The sequence below is a fragment of the Plectropomus leopardus genome, chromosome 11, assembly GCF_008729295.1.
Source record: "Plectropomus leopardus isolate mb chromosome 11, YSFRI_Pleo_2.0, whole genome shotgun sequence".
Lineage (NCBI taxonomy): Eukaryota > Metazoa > Chordata > Actinopteri > Perciformes > Serranidae > Plectropomus > Plectropomus leopardus.
In genome coordinates, this window is record NC_056473.1 from 8,730,079 (window position 1) to 8,750,375 (window position 20,297).

The window sequence follows — 20,297 nt, forward strand, 5'->3', positions numbered from 1 at the left end:
GACATTTTCCAAAATAACCATAATCAATGAAATGTCTCTTGTGTTCCATAACACAACACGGCCATCTCCGAGGGGAGTCGAGACAGCTGCGTCCACTGTGAAGCATGTGTTGCTGCGGGGAGCGTATTTTGGCTTCACGTCCGCATTTTAGGACATAAAGAGCACGTTCCCACTGAGCCTTTAACAGATTCAGGTCCCGTTTGAAGCATTTTTTTTGTTTTTCAGCACCACGGACAGCACCCGAGCTTTCAACATCTTGCCACGCGACACTTTTCTAGTGTGTGTCTGCAGGTTCCAGCTCCCTGGTATGTTTGACACTGTAGTCACTTAGCTGTATCTCCTGCAGCTTCAGCTGAGCACACAGGGCTTCAGAGTCATGGTTAAGTACACACAGCTGCTGAGCTTCTAGAAAATGGACGAGCTCTTTGGCCATTGACTCCAGCCTAAATGAGGTGTAGATTCGTCCTCTTTAAAAACACCACAGCTGTTGCTTGCATTCAAAGTACTGCAATTTGCAACATGAGAGAAGAAAGTAACCCAATGTCTTGCTCAAGGACAGTTTGACAGTATAAGTGGCCGCTGATGGACACATTAGATGTTGCACCAGTCAGACCTGTGGCCTTTTGTTCTCCAGATGCAGTGCACTACATTCACACCCAGCCTCCGGTCCCCTCTGGCACAATGCTGAGTTTTTTGTAGGATGAATGCACAGGACTGTCAGAAGTCCCATTAGTGTATGCTGAGCATGTCAGAGCACACTCAGTGTTCAGTTTGAGCAGTCAGGCCCAGGGGCTATGTATTCATCAGGGCATTTAAATATTCCAGCGGTTGCCAAATGGCACCAAACACAGGCGTCCCAGCTGAGCTTGATGCCAGACTCACTGCAAGCTTGTCAGAGCACAGATAGCCACAGTGTTTTAATTTAAAAGGTAGTCAAAGCGGTTATTTAGCATTCACATATCCTGTAATTTAAGTAAAGCGGAGCAATTTGTGGAATTGTGATGGATTTCTGGCATTTGCAACAAATCTGGGTAATATTTACCCAGTGCTGGACCTAGCTTAATCAGTACCCAGGTTAACTCCGCCTGCTGCTATGACTACTATATTTCCACAAGTTAAAAAAGGCATGCCGCTCATTAATGGAGTCGTCACTGCATTGTAAACGACACAATCATGCAAATATTTTACAATAAAAAGCCCTGTCATGACAAAAGAAAATTCAGTCAACTGAAACGTTGACAGAGAGCTTTACTTTGAAATGCAAACAGAAAAAGTTGAGTTAAAAACTATATATATATATATAATATATAAATAATTTTTTTTTGTGACAGAGTAAGACGTTGAAACTGTAATAAAAGGTGGTGTAATGTCAATATATTATTAAAAAATAACAGTCTCATTTTGCTGAACACTGTGTGCATCACACTGGAAAAAAGTAAGAAAGACTGTTGTTCCCAACTGGTCCAGTTCAGTCATAGGGTCCAGGTTTCTCCTTGGTCATTAGTTCAAGGTCCAAACATTAGATAACACATATTATTATACATAATCAATTTGATTTAAAAAAGTCTAAAAACATTGGCTATTATGGTATATATATTCAATATGACAAATTTAAAAAAAAGTCAACAACATGTTCGCTTAGAACACAACAATATAAAACAAATTGCAACAGAAATGGCACTTTAAAATAAAAACTCTGTGGCGTCAAATCATATCAAAACAAAGTGTTTTTTACTAACTTGACTCATTCAAGAGCCACTTATGATCCATTCAGAATAGACCCCTGCTCTGGTTGTTCCATAGTTGTGCAGCAGCCGCGCCGTGCTTCAAGCAGCACTGCTCACGTGGACAGTTTGGCTGTGGCCGAATGCTCTCCACACACACTCTCCACCATACCCATATCTGGGTGGTGCTCTAACGACCGTCTGTGTCAGCTATGGGAAGATCGGCCACTGTATTCACCTCAGAAAATGAGTATGGGTGTCTGACCAAGAATAATACATGACAGTTTTTTTGAAATCTCTTTAAATTCTCTCTATCTACAAGTGAAACCACACTTCTACCCTGCTCTCTTTTCACAGGATATTGACAGATACATTATAGGACTAGTGATTTTGTCTGGTGGCTGTCTGTGCGATGGTCAGTGTGACACCATCCAAGGTGCTGACATACTTTATGAATATGCTCCATTCCAAGTAGTTCCAAGGTCATTTCAGATGATTGGTGTTGACAGAGAACTGTGCAGATGATTTAATTACATCGACTGTGTGTTTATGGATTTACTCTTTGGATCAAGTAATTAGCATGTGTCCTCAGCAAGGTTGAACAACTCATCCAGCATTTTTGTGGTATTTTGCGCGGACAATCAGTCCAAAGATGGAAACCACTGATCTGGATGATAAATTCATAAGTCTGAACAAACATGCAGACATGATTCTCAGTGGCCTCCAGTAATAATAATAAAACATAATCAGGCTTTTTGTCTTGTCCAGCCAGATAGTGCCTGCTGACATTCTGAACTTGTACCATTGAAGTGACGCTGAAGCCTCTGGGATTAGGTTGTGTAACAGGATATATTTTGTAAACAGGTCCTTAAGTGTGCTCAGTATTGTAACTCAAAGGCATGAACCCAAAACAAAACACACTCAAATAAAGCTGCAGACTTTCATGTAGGCTCACACACACAGCTATCTTTTCCCTGCATTTGATCCATAGACAGCAACAGTCTGTCCACAGTAGTAGGCTACACTGGTGCAGCCCACACTGCTGCCTGTTTGCTGTATGCTATATTTAGTCAGGTCCAGCTCAGTGATTGAGATGATTAAACAGATGAGTCCCCTTCACTGGAGACGTGCCAGAGCTTGTTAAGGAAGACGTGAAGGGGCAGCCGCCATTTTATTTGGGTCATCAATAAAGATACTCAAAATATTTGAAACTATTGAAGCAATCTTGTAAATTAAAGCCAGAAATAACAAGTGAGTAGAATGAATCATCTATAGTACAAATATTTGCTTCAGTGCCTGTAAGGCCATTAAAGACACACATAGAGGCCAATGCTCTGCACCGTCTTGTTAGTGGGACTGGGGTCTACCTTTTGTGGTTTTGTTGCTTTTTGTAGTCGTTTTGAGTCTATTTGTAGTCGTTTTATGTCTATTTGTGTCAATTTTGTCTCACGCAATAGTAATTTTGTATCTCTTTGTAGCAGTTTTGTGTCTCTGTGTAGTCATTTTATGTCTCTTTGTAGTATTATTTTGTCTATTTGTAGTCTTATTTTGTCTATTTGTAGTAGTTTTGTGTATCTTTGTAGATGTTTTGTGTCTCTCTGCAGTCGTTTTTTTTGTATTTTTTAAGCCATTTTGTGTCTATTTGTAGCAGTTTTGTGTCTCTTTGTAGTTGCTTTATGTTTATTTGTAGCAATTATGTCTCACATAATAGTCATTTTGTATCTCTTTGTAGTAGTTTTGTGTCTGTAATAGTTTTGTGTCTCTATGTAGTTGTTTTTTGTCTTTGTTGTCTATTTGAGCAAATTTTATGGTTCTTTAAAGTAATATTGTGTCTTTTTGGTAATTTTGCATCTCTCTGGTTTTTGCTGCTTTTGAATTTTTTTGGTCAGATGATTTAAGTGACATTTTTTATGCCAGGGCTTGTTAATAAAGATGTAAAGAGGGAGTTGCCATTTTATCCAGGTCATCAATCAAGAAACTCTAAATAATTGAAAGTATTGAAGCAATCTTGTAAATTTAAGACAGAAATAATACATGAGCAGAATGAATTGTGGTACAAGTATTTGCCTCAATGCCTGTAACACCCTTAAAGACAATCATATAGGCCAATGCTCTGTGCTGTGTCAGGGGGGACAGGAGTCTAGTTTTTGTGACTTTTGACTAAATGTTAATTTGAGTGCTATTTTGCAGGTGAGGGCCAGGCAGCCCCCTTTACACTTTAGGCCCCTTTAGATGAGTCCCCTTCACTGGAGACTTGCCAGGAATTGATAAGATGTGTAGGGGCCATTTTATCCGGGTCGCTCAAAATATTTGCTACTATTGGAGCGATCTTATAAATTCAAGCCAGAAATAACAAGTGAGCAGAACAAATCATCTATAGGACAAATATTTGCCTCAATGCCCGCAACGCCTTTAAGGACAATCATACAGACCGATGCTCTGTACTATGTTCACTATGGTACAGAGGTCTAGTTATACCTCATAATAAACTTTATTTTTATGGAGCATTTCAACGAGATGCAAAGTTCATGACAAGCGATAAAAGGGTAATAAATTAAAAGCCAATAGGATGAGCAGTAAAAAGCCCAGAAAGGCAGAAAAAGGTTAGAGACGAATAAAACAGGCAAATTACACACAGTACCCTATTTCAGGCCTGGGAACACCCTGGCATGTTTTATGACATGCTGCTAATGAAGTCATGAATCGTCCTCATGACCTCTGGGCACAATGACATGCTGATGTCCTCAGGTGAACAGCCCTGCAGCCCATCTCCCGCCACGTCATCTCCCTCAGCTGCCCCTGCCTTTCCTTGGCTCTAATGAGTTATTGACCCCCCGCGGATGTGTAAAATAGAGTAGGGCTTCTTGGTTCTTTATTGCACATGGCAGCTGGTGTGTCTCTGTGTCCATGCGTGTGTGTGTGTGTACACAAGCACGCATCCATGTGTGAAGCTATTTATATGTGTGTTCATGTGTGCTGCAGGGAGGGGAGTTGCCGGGAGGGTTTGTGCTTGAGGACCGTATGACTAGTTTTATCCCTGTCAGGATTGCTGGGATAATCTGTAATTTAACAACTGCTGCTTGTCAGAAAGCTACAAATGGGCCATATGGGTGTGTGCGGTTCACAGCACTTGTAATGCTACCTGTGTTTTATTTTTAGCATTAAAAGCATATTAATTATTGTATCTTAGAGACAACCGCATATGTTACAGCACCATTACAGGCTGGCAAATACACAAAAGTGCTGTTTAAATATGGTCTTACTCATTAAATATTTCCATCATTTATATACAGTACATTGTAGATGGGAAACAGTGAGATGGGGACAAGTGTTCCGCCCACCAGCGCCTTTTTAATTGTTTTTCACCTAGCTCTTTCTCGCTGTGTCTATAGGGAAAGTAGCTCTCGTCATCTGGTGAAGAGGTGTAGAAGGGATTAGAAGAGAAGGGGGGTGTCTGTCACTGTGAGTGTTTGTGCCTATAGCTAAAGCACATACACTGCAGCATGTGTCTGGGGCTTTGAGGACTCCTCGAGTGCAGTGCATCACTGCACGATCACTCCCTTAACTGCCACCGCACACGGGCAAATGTAAAGTGTGGCCATGAAGCTAAACTGAACCGTACTTTTCCTCACCTTACCTTGTCAGTTCAACCTTGTAGTATTTCTCCTGGCCTTGTAGCAGTGCTGCAAAATACAGATGTGCGTTTATCTCATAGTGTGTAATTAAAAGCGAAAAGGCAGCATGGCGCCCGACCGGCAAACCCTCACTGAAACAGTAATTCTCTTCCAAGGACGTTGTACTGTTTACCTTCCTCATCTGTTGAGCCCAATCCCCACAGCAGAGGTGTTGAGCAGATGCTATGTGAACTTCTAAACACGAGGCTTTTAACAGGTTCACACTGTCAGTGCAGCCGCAGCCCCAAATTGAAAGGAAGCTCTTTTTTTCATTGCAAGTGCTGAAACCTTTATGTTCCAGCTGCTTCTGTGCACTGAAGTGACGATGACTAAAGAAAAGACAGGAATTAGATGTAAAGTTCAGTTCAGGATCAGAACAGACATTAACCAGCACAATCAGAGTTCATTGCTCATCATTGGGGTACGGATTTGTATTATAGTTATGTTGGAGCACACAGGATTGCATCCAAGAGAGAAAAAAATATGATCTAATCTGCTTCGGCACTGAAATCGTATTTGTTTGGCAGATGTGAGGTAGCATTTCACTGGATCGTGTTCAGAATTTCATTGCCATTTCAGCTGATTGATACTTAAATGTCACTGGCTTTAATACATTTGGCTCCGATTTTCAATCTATTGTTTTGGATTTGCTCTCTGTTGTCTAAGCGGGGTGACAGTCCATGAATGCCCAAAAATAAACTTCTCTCTAATCCCTGAGTCTTCAACAGGGGGTCTGCTACCCCTAGGGGGTTTTTCACAGTTACTGCAGTGGGGTCCCAAATAAGTGTTTGATAACTTAAATGTTTAATTTTTTTCATAGATTAAAATATATATAAAAGTACACATTGACATTAATTCAACATATGATTAGCAAACACAAATGTGCTTATTCGTTTTAAAAAAGCATTTAACCTTGAATGCACAACACAGAGTGGTGCAGGAATGAGTCCTAAAACCCTGAAATGGTTAGTGCTTTTGAATTCCTTGTTCTCTTGTCTCAAAGACAATTGATTTTTTAAATAAGTTTTTGGTTAGACTTTCACATTTTGTTAAAATAAAATAAATGTAAAATAAAATAAAATATATCAGTAAATAACCCACATGAGAATTTGGAAGCTTTTAAGTGTCTTGAAAAAGGAAGTTGCTAACAAGTGGCTAAATGATGGCATTTATATTTCAAAAATCCTGAAAGTGTTCGTTATCTTACTGAAGAAAACGTGTAAGTATAAACTTGTTTACCACAGAGCTTATTTTCTGCAGTAACCCTCAATCCTATGGAAAAATCTCATAGGCTTTTTGACGAAGGGAACCGGGGTGATGCTAACTTCTGCGTAAGCCTGTAAGTGTTATCCATGGATCCTTATACAGTTATGTGAGCTTACTAATTCAAAATTACTTTGTGGCATTTATTATTTACATATTTACTGAAACATATTGACCAATAAGATGTAAAATTATTCCACATGTACAGACCTTACTTTCAGACCTTTGTGAAGTGGATCCGCCCACTTTACTAAGTTCAAGTTGACTTATTCTGGTCTGGCATTGTGCTTAGAAACAGCTAACCATTGTCAAGCAGTGCGCTTGAGCCAATGTGGAGTAATAACAAAAATTATGGGAGCTATAGACAAAAAATACACTTCTATTGAAGTTGTTTTAAGTTGACATGCTTTCGCAATATTGTCCAACACCGTAGCTTGTCTTATTCTGCTCTGCTCCACTACAAAAAACCCTGCAAAATATGTATGTTGGCATTACTATTCATCAGGTTTGCTCCATTTCAGTATATTCTTCAATATGATTTTAAGTAGGCCTGTATGACATAAATCCGTGCTCTGTCTTATCAATGTCCCTTTACTTGTTTGCGTTTGTGCTGGCCATGTGGTTGTGGTGACGAAAACGCCTCTCTCACAGCTGCTATTTAGCATCAGATCCGGCGTATCTGCCAGTTCAGATTACTGTTAAATGGTGTGCAGACTCCACCTATTTGGCACACACCAGCATCCTAATGGTGCTGACCCACAGAGAACTTAAAATTGCATTAGATTCAGGTAAATAATGTGGATGATTGGTTGGGAAAAAGTCAAATCTCCCTCCTCCTGTGGAATTCAGTTAGAGTGGATGCAAAGTCAGAATGAAGATGGAAATGACATGTAGCGAGTTGACAATTCTGTCTAATATGAGGCAAGTATGGACATCCTTGTGAGCCACAAGGGACTATTTTTTAACTTTTTGAGCAGTACATTCTTAATCTGACACACAGTCCACTTCAGAAACCACTGGCAAGAGTCCAGATGGTGAGGCAAACGCAATTGCCATGCTACAACTGCTACAGACTTAGCAGCTACAGGCCAGTGCACAGGAGCGAAAAGACAGGAAAATCTGCAGAGAATCATCTCAAGTGCAAATTGAGCATAGCATTAGTTCAGGCAAACCACGGTGTCAAGCTCAGCTCACATCGCAGCTACATTTGATGGATCACATGATTCTTTTCTATGCAATCAATTGGCAAATATCATTCAGGGCGTCTATCTAAATTGCTTTAGCCTGCCCACATATGCTGCTTCCTCTGCAAGCCTCATTGCAACCTGTCTCCACCCCAGCTCCTTCTTTTCATACTGTGTCTGACTTATCAATGTCAATTCTGTTTGTCATTGATGCTTGCGCTGCTCAGTACCCGTGGATCTTTGCAGCTGCTCTCCCTGCCGTAGGCTCTCGATGCAGGTGCATAGAAAGGGCAGGGAGGTTTTCTCTCTTCACCTTCAGCTTTCCACGTGAGCACATGGAGTGCAGAGAGGTTTGCTCTCTCTGCTTTTGGCTTTCCACTTAGCATGTGAAAGTGCAGCGAGGTTTCCTCTCTCCACCTTCAGCTCTCCACGAAGGTGCAGGGAAGTGGGGAGGTGCTCTCTTCGCCTTGGGCTTTCCACGTGAACGCATGGAAAGGCAGAGAGGGCCCAGATCCACTCTGCCAAAATATGATATTGCAAATAGAAATAAAATTGTTTTTGTTTTTTTTTTCCAATGTGGTCCTGACTGAACTTAGTTTCATACAATGTACGTAGTAGGAGATCCCTGCTCTGTCTCTCTTGAGCTAAGGGGTCCTTCGCCTGTAAAACCTTAAAAGACCCATGCTCTAATCCCTACAGACATATATTATAGGCATTCAGTTCTTGTTTCCACAGGGACTGTCTAGCCACGCTAGGATAAGCTTTAATTCTAAGATCACCATCGCCATCATTACAAGCAACCGACAGTGAGGCAAAGGGTCAGGAGGGGATCGGACTTGATGGCAGGGCTGTTTGTTTGGGCAGCGACAGTGTGGGCTTCTCCTGACGTCATTTGTCGGGACTTGGCATTGGTTGGCCTGACCAGTGACATTTGCTTTCCCACCATGTGGCCCCTGTACTTTGAGGCCAGATGGCAGATGATGCCTCCAAAGCAGACGACACACAAACACTCATGCGAGCACATCCACACACACAGACACATTTACATAAGTGCACGTGCGCATACACACACACACACACACACACACACACACACACACACACACACACACACACACACACATACACGCACTCACACACAGAGTGCTCACAATCAAGTTTCCCTTCACTCAGCAGAGAGAGGGGCAAAGCAACAGATCGATTTGTCACCCAAAATAATTTATAAAGTCCTGATAGAATGCCAGAAAGTAAACTTGGGGAAAAGTGGATGTATTATGATTGGAGCCGGGTAGATCGATGCTTTCCTCTCTCTGTGAGGCTCAGCTTGTTTGTTCAGGGTGAAATATCATCATGAAGGCGCAGCACACAGCACTTCCACCTCCCCTTTATCTGGACTGCAAAATTTGTTTCTCTTCTGCTCTCTGTCTCGTGTCCCCTCCTTTTTTTAGCTTGTGTTCTTTAGTCCCAAATGAAGGAATCGTCAGTCATGTGTGAATAGTATTCAGTGGAACAACCAGTGAGCTGAGATTTGTCATTGAACCAGATATCTTGTGATGTAGTCCAGAGGCCCAGGGAGACACGGGGTGAAAAGCAAACTGAACACTTTGTAGGTGTATATGAGCGCGGCCTATTAATCCTGCCAGGAAGAGGCAAATCAATTTACTCCCTTTGAAAGTTTTATCAATCATGAGCATCTCAGCTTGGAGGAAGACTAAATGAAGGAGGGCTTTCTCTAAATATATCATATCAGTAAACTGCGATAAGCATCGTCACTTTAATCTAAAGCTTCTTTGAGCTGCTTTTGTAAAATCGTTTCTGCTTTATAAGAAAGTGCACAAGCCACAGAGTCACAGGAAAGGATATGGACAGAGAGGCGATGACAGGGGATGCACATGATGATCAATCCATAAGAAAGCCCACTGCGAGCTGCTTCTCTTTGCATATTTCATTATTTCCACGTTCACTTCCCACTGCTTTTGTTGTGTAACTCAACAGACTATGAATGAACAATTATTTTCTGCAGGGAACTGAGCCCAAGCAATCTCACATTTGACCAAATGAGTGCACACAGCATCACAAAGGGAGCTGATGTTTCCACCAGTGACAGTAAAAGAAATAGTTCGACATTTTGGGAAATGCACTTCCTGGCAGAGCGTTAGATGAGAAGATTGGTACCACTCCCATATCTAGTGCATTTAATATAAGGCTGCAGCCAGCTTAGTATAAACACTGAACATAGAAGAAAACAACTAATCCACTCTGCAAAAAGTCAGCTTTACCACACTCTATCTACACAAATGTACTTGTTTTAGTGTAGCTGTATCAGCGTATTCTCACTCCCATGTTGTCAAATACCACCACGTGACATTCGGCGTCACACACCAATGCACAGAGGTACCCCTTGCGGCGGAATGACACATACCGGACGGCGGCCGTTGCTGACGCAGCAGGCAACAGCCCAACTCATCAAATACTGCTGCTGTATCAGGGGACCTCGGTGTCAGACACAGACACACAGAGACACCATTTGCAGTGGTATGACATGCACTAGCCAGCAACCGCAGTACAAAGAGCAAGAAAGTCCATAATGGGTGATAGGACGGGTAGGTGGATGGGTCAAACAAACTCTGCACTTACCTAGTGGACCAGTTTGTGCAGCATACTGTGGTAGTGACATATGTCAAAAACTGTACTTTTTTTAATCTAAACCATGGTGTTTTTCTTTATTTTCTATTGTTTATTTTTATTTAATTTTCTGAGAAACATAAACATATGTCTCAGCAGAAGCAAAAAATATGCCACCCCGGACAATACTTGCACACACACTTCTGCATGTAGCTCTAATACTTTGCGCAAAACCATACTTTTGCTGTTAGATATTTAACTGATGAACTATAAATGAAAGATGTATTAAGAAAACAATAAAGAACAGGATGAAAGAGAAAGGAAAGAAAAAGATGATACTGTAACTGAAAACAAACCTAAACCCAGCTATCAGTTTTTTTTCTAAACCTAACCATGGGCTATAGCTTCCTAAATTTAAGGAAGTAAACCAAAAACAAAGTGCTTACCAACATTGTGTGAAAAAGATTGTATGCATGTAACAATCAGAAACTGTACATTTCCTGTGAAAACTGAGGTATATTTCGGAAACACGCATGTGCCAGGCATGCGTTGACATGCCGTCCCTCCAAAACTAACGCAGGAGCGCAAGTGCATCATACTTTGTCACGTTTTGTCAACTGACAAAGCAGTGGTATTTGATGAGTTGGGATGACAGCATGTTGGCTGTACTGGTTTTAAGATACAATACATAAACATGTAGCCTTATTTTAAGACAATGGCACTAGCATCTGCCACATTTAAGCAAATTTTCCTCCAAATGGAGAAAATAATTCCTAAATATGAATGTGCTTGTTTTTTGATCTGGCTGCACTAGTTTTAAAATATCTTTAAGACTAGATATTTTTACTTGTTTAGAGAAACTACAGAATGTTACAGAGCAGTTGAAATGACTCATGGTGTATTCCCCCGAAACGGAAAATGTCTTTGTTCTGTATTTTTTCTGTAGGAATACATGATCGCTGTGTTGTGATGTAAAATTGACAATAAAACAGTGAATTCCATTTTGTCATGATCTGCTCTCAGCATGTGAAGAGATGAAAAGAATACGATACTTAATCAAAGTAGTTTTATAATTGTCAGTGCTGATTAAACAGCTTTATAATTCTGGTATTTCTAGTTTCAAGCATCAAGTTACATTAAACAAGTGAAATATGCTCTTAGATAAACACAGCCCCACATCTTGTCAGATGAAAAACAAGCAGATGTTGCCTTGATTGAAGATATTTCATCTTACTTAGATTGTGCTTTTTGCAGTGTGGCAGCACCTCCACTAAAGCGCACTAATTAACACATTATATCTGTTTGTTAAATCTGTACAAAGACTGAAGTGCAAAGCTTCAGACCAAAGAGTCTTGACGAGACGAGCTGAAACTTTCAACTAGTTGCGCCGCTCCAGTCTGCAACGTTCTGAAAACCTGCCAGTTTACACTAATGCAACAAGACAAGACGTATCATCTCCATAGCAACAACTCTCCAGCTTTTTGGGCTTGTTGTGTAGCTGAATAAAATTTGTAGCTTCTTAAAATATGAATGAGGGTAGTGATAGTGAGATACTTGCTACAGTTGCATTTCTAGTAGTGATGAAACGGCGAGATTGATTCAAAATAAATACGTCACAATAATAAAATTACCTGTGCCAATCAATCAGTCAATAGCTGCTTTCACACAGAGATTGCGCTATAGGGACGCAACAAAGTCCCTTCTTTAAACCGCCCCTGCATTTTTACACAGAACCAAACGACAGTGGCATCACTCCACTTCAGTGTGTGATCATACACTGCATCACAGGAATCCCACAATCAAAGGAGGCATGATGGGCGTGACATGTCACATCACATCACACAACGCCTGACATAAAATATACACGTCAGCAGCACTCTCTAAACTTTAACAAAGGCATTACATGTCAATCACAATCATTTACCTTCTCTGTTACATAGCAGTGAATCTCATCCTCTGCTCGGAGGGAAAGGAGCTCCTAAATCTCGTTGCTGTTTGCTGACATTTACGCCTGCTGTTCTTTTAATTTGAGTAAGTCGCTACTTGCTAACAGCTGCTTTTTAAATCTACCGCGGTGTGGTTGCATACATAATACATCATCACAACGTCACACCTCCACATGGTCATGTCTGTCCGGCTTTAAGTTTTATACTGACATTGTTAGGACGCTGTTACTACCTCCTGTCCAAGCTCAGAGGCGAGACCACTCTGTCCCTACTTTCCACAATCGTACATTACATACAGAACAGCTAGGCGGCATAACGGCGTGATTTTCCCACCTTGAACAGGCAGTGTAAATGTGGCTAAAGAGTATGTGTGTGTGACATATGAGCACAGTGTATGCATCCACACAGCAACCCACCATCCAACACCTACGCACAATGAGAATGACATGCATGTCAACAGCCACGGGACGTAAATGAGACGGACAGAGAGCTGTTGTCAGAGAACGACACAGAAAGTGAACACACCATCTGCTGACTGTTTGAAACCGTCTTGGCTAGTGGACTTCACTACAGTCTGACTAACTGTTGACAACGGCAGCGTGCCTCATGTTCTAAAAACAGCCACCCCCGGCTCGATGAGCTGAGACGCAGGTGACACCATCAGTCGGTTTGAGTCCAGCTAAGATGGGCCAGTTCACAAACCTGAAACTTTTCTCTGCAATGTTCTGAAATAGTTTTGTCTTGTTGTGAATCTTTGGTCTGAACTGGGCTTTAAACAAAGATCATGTTGCGGACTATTTCTCTGCTAGGAGCAATAACTACCTATAATTGCTGCAGGTTGCAGCAACTGTAGAAATGATTTATTGCATAACCCCAAAAGATTTATTGCATAACCCCAAAAGATTTGTTGCATAACCTCAAATGATGCGTTGCATAACCCCAAATGATTTGTTGCATAACCCCAAATTAAATGAAGAATTGCTATTTTAAATTAAGAATTACCATTTTAATATTTCAGTTTTTGTACGGATGGTGCTGCCTTCACATGGAACTCAGCAGATGGTAGGATGGACGGCAGACTGGCGATACCTCTTGGTTGATCTTGGAAAAAAGAAGGAAAATCTGACGGAATGACAGCAAATACAATACACATGATGATATGCTGGTATGGTAATGAGTCCAAAAATGGATAAAATGTATTTTTAAAAAAATAGTTAGTATCTATTATATTTTGTTATTATTGTAGCAATTTACAGAGCCATAAAAGAAGGTTTCTCTTCATAATCTTTTGCAAACTTAAATGTTAAATTCCCTTCAAAAGTTATTTGTTCATTCATTTCTATCAAGGATAATGAATTACTATCAATTATATTTACAATTATATACAATTTCGGGTGTTGTTGCACCAAAATTACTAGCTTTTCGTTGTCCAATTCGGCCATGTTTTCTCCCTGTGCTGGAGCTACGCAATATCCAGTTGAAAATTCCATTCTGTAGGACGGCAAAAGCTAAAATGTTTGCCGTCCACTGTTGCTGTTTTGGGTATTCTCTGTCGGCCTCACCTAATTTTACTGTCCTGGTCTTGTTCACTAAAATGACATCTGGTTTGCCATCTGCCTGATTCCATGTGAGTACAGCATTAAGTATATGAGGTATAATAATGAGTCATTTGATGAATTTTATAGGTGCTGGTAGACAGATTTTGTTACAGTCAAACAGAGCCATGCTAACTGTTTTCCTCTGTTTCCAGTCTTTGTGCTAACCAGCTGCTGACTGTAGCTTCATATTAAATGCAGGGTTCCACTGCATTTTCACGGGCAAAATTTCTAAAATTTTCCATGAATTTTCAAGGACCTATTGAAAGATGAACAGAACATTATGGCATACTTTACTCCAAATGTTAATGATTGCGTGAAAACTAAACAGTAACCTTTTCTAGTCTCTAAAAGTTAGTTATGTTCGTTACATTACATGAAGGTTATCCATGATAAAAAAGTATTGACATAATTGATTTCATTACGCACCATCATTTCCTCAGGCCTGGAAAATGAGAAATTTTGAAATTCCATGACTATTCCAGGTTTTCAATGACTGTGGAAACCCTTTCAATGGACAGATGTAACAGTGGTGGGAATCTTCCCATCTAACTCTCCATTTTTTTTTCCATTCATTTTCCAAAACATCAAGCTATTCATTTAATTTTATTGAGGTTTAGCAATTTTCATAGTAATATATATTAATGGAAACCTTATAATCAGTATCTTTATCGATGTTAGAGTGTGCAGAGAAAGTGAAAAGACCAGTGTAGATAGGTTATGTGTCATAAACTCAATTGAAATTCCATTGAGTGCACGATTGTGTTACCCTTTAAAGAAAATCTTTACATGGAACAGCTTGATACAAAGATAATGATGTATTTCAGTCTTGCAGAACGAGCAATATAGCAAATGAACGGGTGAGCTGCAATGAATAACGAGATAACCTGCCTATTAAAGATAAAGGGGAGGCATTGAGGTCATCAGCTCCGGAGCAGCTGCTATTGGATGGCAGTTCAATTTAAGAGGGGGTGGACCGTCCTCTGAGAGTTTTGTAATTAATCAAAGTCCCCCTTTAAACTCAACTATTTCACGTTCAATTTTATTTGCCCGTCTCCCACGTGCAAAGCCCTTGTGTGATGTGAGACCATATCTTAATTACTCTCAGATCACTGATACCCCCCCACACACACACTCCCGGTATCTCTCGAGGAGACAGAAAATCATTTTACAGCTGAGCAGATAAGTCCCCGTGCTCCCTTTAACAGCCCCCCCTAGCCAAAGCACATCTGACAGTGTTGTAATGACAGACAGGCAGCAAAGGGCCTTGTTCCGATAATTCTTCAGCTACATACTAGTAATGAGCCCCCACACACGCGTGATGGATTTCAAATTGAGCCCCTGCAAAAATATTATAATTTCAAAGCAGACATACATCGTTAATATGTTATTAATGGCAACGGCTGCTGGAACTGGCCTGCTGCTGCTCAAGAAGTTTTTCAAGATGAATGAAGGATCATTATCGAATGTATGTTTGGGCATGGATATGTGCATTTCTGAGCCTCTGCTGAAGATGTGCTCCGCTTTATCACTGACCTATTTTGAGGCCACTAATAATCACTGAGTCTAATTTGATGACATTTTCTACTTAATGCATTAAAATGTGATCATATTCGGCGGTCTGCAAGAGAACAGTAGAGTCACACTCTGCGGTTCACTCCATTTCGGGCGCGGATCAGTCACCCGACGGCGCATTCAAGATGTCACGTGTCAGCTTTTTTCATGCTCTTTTTTCTTTGGCTCTGCAACTGTGATGCAGTCAGCTTTCATTATAATGATCAGGGGAATGCGGGTAAAACTTAAAGGTATTTAGGGGGATTTAGTTGCATCTCACGGATGGAGGATTATAGATTGCAACCAGCTTCTCCCAATCAAAATACCTTCAGTTTTATTTATTCAGGAGGTTTTTATTGGTCTTTCTTTCCAAAAGAAATGGACCAGGTGATTCAAACCAGTAAAAACAAAGAATAAAGCAGTTTCATGTTAAAGATCAGTGTTTCTCTGACACTGTTTGGCATGTTGGAGACTGGCTGATAACTAGCATCTGCTAACTGAGTGGCCAGGGATGATGTTTTTCTGTAGGCCAACCCGGAAACGCCACCCTGGTTCTCTCGGCAAAAAGTCAATGGGATTTTTCCATTGGCTTTTGGATCAATGCAGAAAAAAAGAAAACAAATTTGTGGCTAACAAATGTTTATGACACTTATACATTTTGTTCAGCAAGATAATCTTCACAAAATAAACACCACTTTTCGGATTTTTGGAGCTTAAATGTTATCGCCAGAAGTTAAAAGCTAGGTAAATGAACTACACTATGGTCACGTTGCCACAGGTACGAGGTGTAAAGCTGTGTTCGCCGCAGTTTCGTGTGATGACATTCTGTAGTCTCATTAAGCCACTTGTTAGCAAATGTCTTTAAGACACATAAAAGCTTGAAAGTTTGCGAGTGGGTCATTTACTGACCTATTTAATGTTGTAGAAAAAAATGAGAGAGTATCTTCAGCTTGTGTTAACCACAGACCTCATGTAAGGCTTGGAACCAAAAACCCATTAAAAAGAAAACCATTGACTTTGAGACAAGGTAACTGGAGGTGTTGAACTGCCAAATGATTTTTGGGTTTTAGGACTCATTCCTGGGGTTTTCTATGTGTGCTTCCCTTTTAATTATCGACAGAGGTCTCTTCCTCTCCAAAATAAACACACCCAGTTAATGATACTGGTTAAAACACATGAAGCAGTTTAATGTTTTTTTTAAAAAAAGTCTGCTAACAACAGTGGCCAACGAGCAAACCAAGCTCCCAGGAACAGCATTGGGCTTTGAAGCCAATTTTACATATAATAACATTGTGAAAGATGTCTGTAAACCAGTTGACAAGTCTTTGGAGCGTCAATAAGAAAGGGTCTAATAACATTTCAAAAGTCTGAAAGAGCCACACAATGATATCATTTCATTTTTTCCACTCAGTCACACGCCACCGTAAGTCTCGAGTGTGCTTGGGACAACACAATGCGGAAGATTTTTCATACTGCGGAAATAGAGCTGTTTTGTCTGCCGTGGAAGAGGACCCTATGTAGATATAAGCTCCTCATTTTAAGGTAACGAAAACACAATTCTTACGTTCAGGTGATTATTCACAAAAGAAAACATACTTGTTATATTATATTCCATTTCTGACAATACATTCCTCTAAATCCTACATGCTGGACCTTTAATGCAACATTTGATTGCATTCAGTGGCCTGCAAAGGAACAGCAGAGTCCCACTAGCTTCATTTCAAGTACATCAGTCTCCCAACACATTCAAGATGTCATGAGCCTGCTTTTCTCTTGCTCTTTTTTCTTTGACTCTGCAGCTGTGATGCAGTCAGCTCACTTTAAAACGATCAGAGGAACGCTGGTAAAACTTAATGTATGTTTCATGGGTAATTAAAGATTTGTGCCCCTGTAGGAGCGACTGTGGTGGCTGTGAAAGTGATTGCAAAGGTATATTTCTCAACTCATAAATACAGAAATGGAAAAAAAAAGTTTGGACAGGGAGCATTATTGAAATCTCACAAAAACACTGTCAAAATTGGACTCCTGCTCGCAGCCCACAAGTGAAGGGCCTGGAGCTGCTTGTCAGATATTATGATGGCGAGTAGCACATACGAGCTGTAAAATGACACAATCCAGCATATCTTCTGATGCTAAAATAATTATAAATCCTTCATTCTATAAATAAACCTGCCACATTAAAGTACAATATTTTGATATGCTAAGCCAGGGGTTTCTTTATCTGCAAAGGGAAAAAAATGCCAGAGGGCAATGCTGGGGCTTTGAGCGTAGCTCAGGGGCTACGCTGACAACACAAGCTTTCGGTTAAATTAAACAACAGACTGAAATAAACACAAGGTGAACCACCCAAACTGAACTGCTGATATTAAATAGATTTCGACTTTCTGATCTGCCTGAACACACTCTGCTACACAAAAGCACTTCCATTTCATCGTGCCTTGGTGCGCCTTCTGTCTAAATTAGTGTAGTAAAACCACATTTTATTACATTTTAAGATTCTCATTATGGTCGGGCTTACCACCACAAATGTAAACATCGTTAGAGCAACTATTACTGCATAAGGCAACACAAATATTCACCTGCAGCGGTTTGGTTTTTCCCACTGGCGGGTGAATCAGCACGCAGTTGTCTAATCGCCTCCTTTCACTCTTTCAGCTTGTTACTGGCTAATCATGCTCATTTAAATGGCTCACATGTGTAATTACTGCCGTCAAGCAGTCCCAGGCCTAACAGGTCAGCTTGCTTAGAGGGCCAGGCCCATTACGGAGACGTTAAGTTATGATCACAGCTGTAGGCCAGCTGTAGTAATACAACCCCGGGGAACAAATGCCAGCCCTTCTCATTGGGAAAATAAAGTGTTTGTTTAACATAGAGTGAGGTGTGTGCAGTGTGCAGCTCTGATTAGCATAAATGACCATAACTCATTTATGGCTCATCAGTGGCTGCTGTTTCCCAATCAGACCATTTCAGTGACACTCAGCAGGCCCTAATGATGAAAACAGTGATTCTGTGCTTCTGCATAGAAAGTCTAATTGTGTTGGTGAAAGCTAATGATGGTCATGATGAAGCAGAGCTCATGTGGCTGATTGTTAGTGTTTTTTCGAAGGCTGCGCAATGGAAAATAGAAAGGGAGGAGGGGAGGGGACAGTCACGTCTTGGGAAGTGTCTGTACTTACCGTACAAAAAGGTTCTGATTTAGGATGCGGAGAGTGCAGTGACACTCGGAGGATTAGCCGCAGCATTTTCCATAAAGCAAAAGCGCTCTCAGGACACCTTCAAGTCTTTCTCACTTTCTCTTTAGCTCCCTGTTTCTTCCTCTCACTCTTCTTTTGCTCCGTCGCCATGCTCCCAGGAGGTGAAAGAAATAAGCCCCCGAACTGTTGAGAGAGAGGAAGAGGAGGAAGAGGAGGAAGAGGAGGAAGTGAGAACAGGGTGAACATGAAATTCACTAGGTGTTTTTGCTGAGATGTGTGTGTGCTTGCTGCATGGGTGTGGGAATACACAGACATCTGGGGACGTCATGCTTCCTGCAGGCTATAAAGCAACGTTAAAAAAGTAGCGCAGATCCGCAGCTGGATTGAACCAGTGTTATGGCTGCTTTATGGACTGTGCCCGTCCAATCAGAGCTCTAATTAGGCAAGAGCGGTGTGGGAATGGTGAGAGCGTAACACCCTAATAGCCCTCAAGATTATTTTTGTTGTTTACTAGAGCCAAAAGACTTTGCACTGTGTGGCTGCTGCAGCGCCATGTTGACACGGCTGCTTTATTATGAGCAAATACAGGGTTTTTTTTCTCAGCGCCTTCCCTGCTTAAAAGAGTCTTGGTGAGACGGACCCAGGAGGCTGTACATTCTATTTCATTTCCATTTGAAAAACAGTGCAGTGGAAATGACAAATGTGTGAGGCCTATTGAGAAGCCTTCAGGGCAGTAATGTAAATAACAGAAATTAATCATCTTCTCCAAAGAGGGAGAAACACGCCTCACAGTCACAACAAAGGTCACAAATCCGGCCTACGCCTTCACATCTTCCAAACAAGAAATGACAGACTTCTGACACGCCACTAATGTTTGGCTGTGTGGTCTGTGTGTTTTACTGTGCATGTTTACTGACCGTGTGTGTGTGTGTGTGTGTGTGCGAGCATCTCCCGGTGAGTGCTTTCTGTATTCGCCTTTGAATTTCTTCGCTTTATTTGTGTGCGAGCGGAGAGCCAGTGCGTGTGCATCTGCATCCGTGCGCATAATGCGCACGCACGCCTCTATTGTCTGTTTGAGTGAGTGTTTGGTCGCAGATTCGCAGGATACCTTTTTCTCTGAGGCTGAACCATCTACTTTTAGCTGACAGCAAATAGTTGAGCAGAACCAATTTAATCTTGTTTTTCAGCCCAGGATGACATACGGGAGAATAAAGCACTGAGGCTTGTCCTAACTCTCCTGGTGGAGGCAGTCACTACGAGCGGCCGTACACTGAAGAATAGATGGTAATTGCAATGTGTTGATTTGAACTTTATAGGCATCATGGGAAGCTATGGCAACACTGTGGTATTACCAAACACCGAGACATACTGCAACCTTCTCATAGCTAGTCTAACAGCTTCCAGGGAAACTAATTTGCAGCTCGGGAAAATACTACCTGACAGATCGATTCACCAGTTGTACCCACAATTAATGGACGATTCACTCTCACGGAAAAAAAGGATCCTCTGGGTAGCTTTGGCACAGGAGAAAGAGAGCA

General features: G+C 41.1%; 1 protein-coding gene across 1 annotated transcript in view; it reads right to left on the bottom strand.

Annotated features, from left to right (window-relative positions):
• Positions 1 to 18,790, bottom strand: part of LOC121950337 (potassium voltage-gated channel subfamily D member 2-like) — a 62,123-nt gene extending 43,333 nt beyond the window's left edge. Inside the window, exon 1 of the mRNA XM_042496296.1 lies at positions 18,742 to 18,790. The gene's annotated coding sequence lies outside the window, so the exon portion shown is untranslated. The remainder of the gene's footprint in view (positions 1 to 18,741) is intronic.
• Positions 18,791 to 20,297: the final 1,507 nt, after the last annotated feature.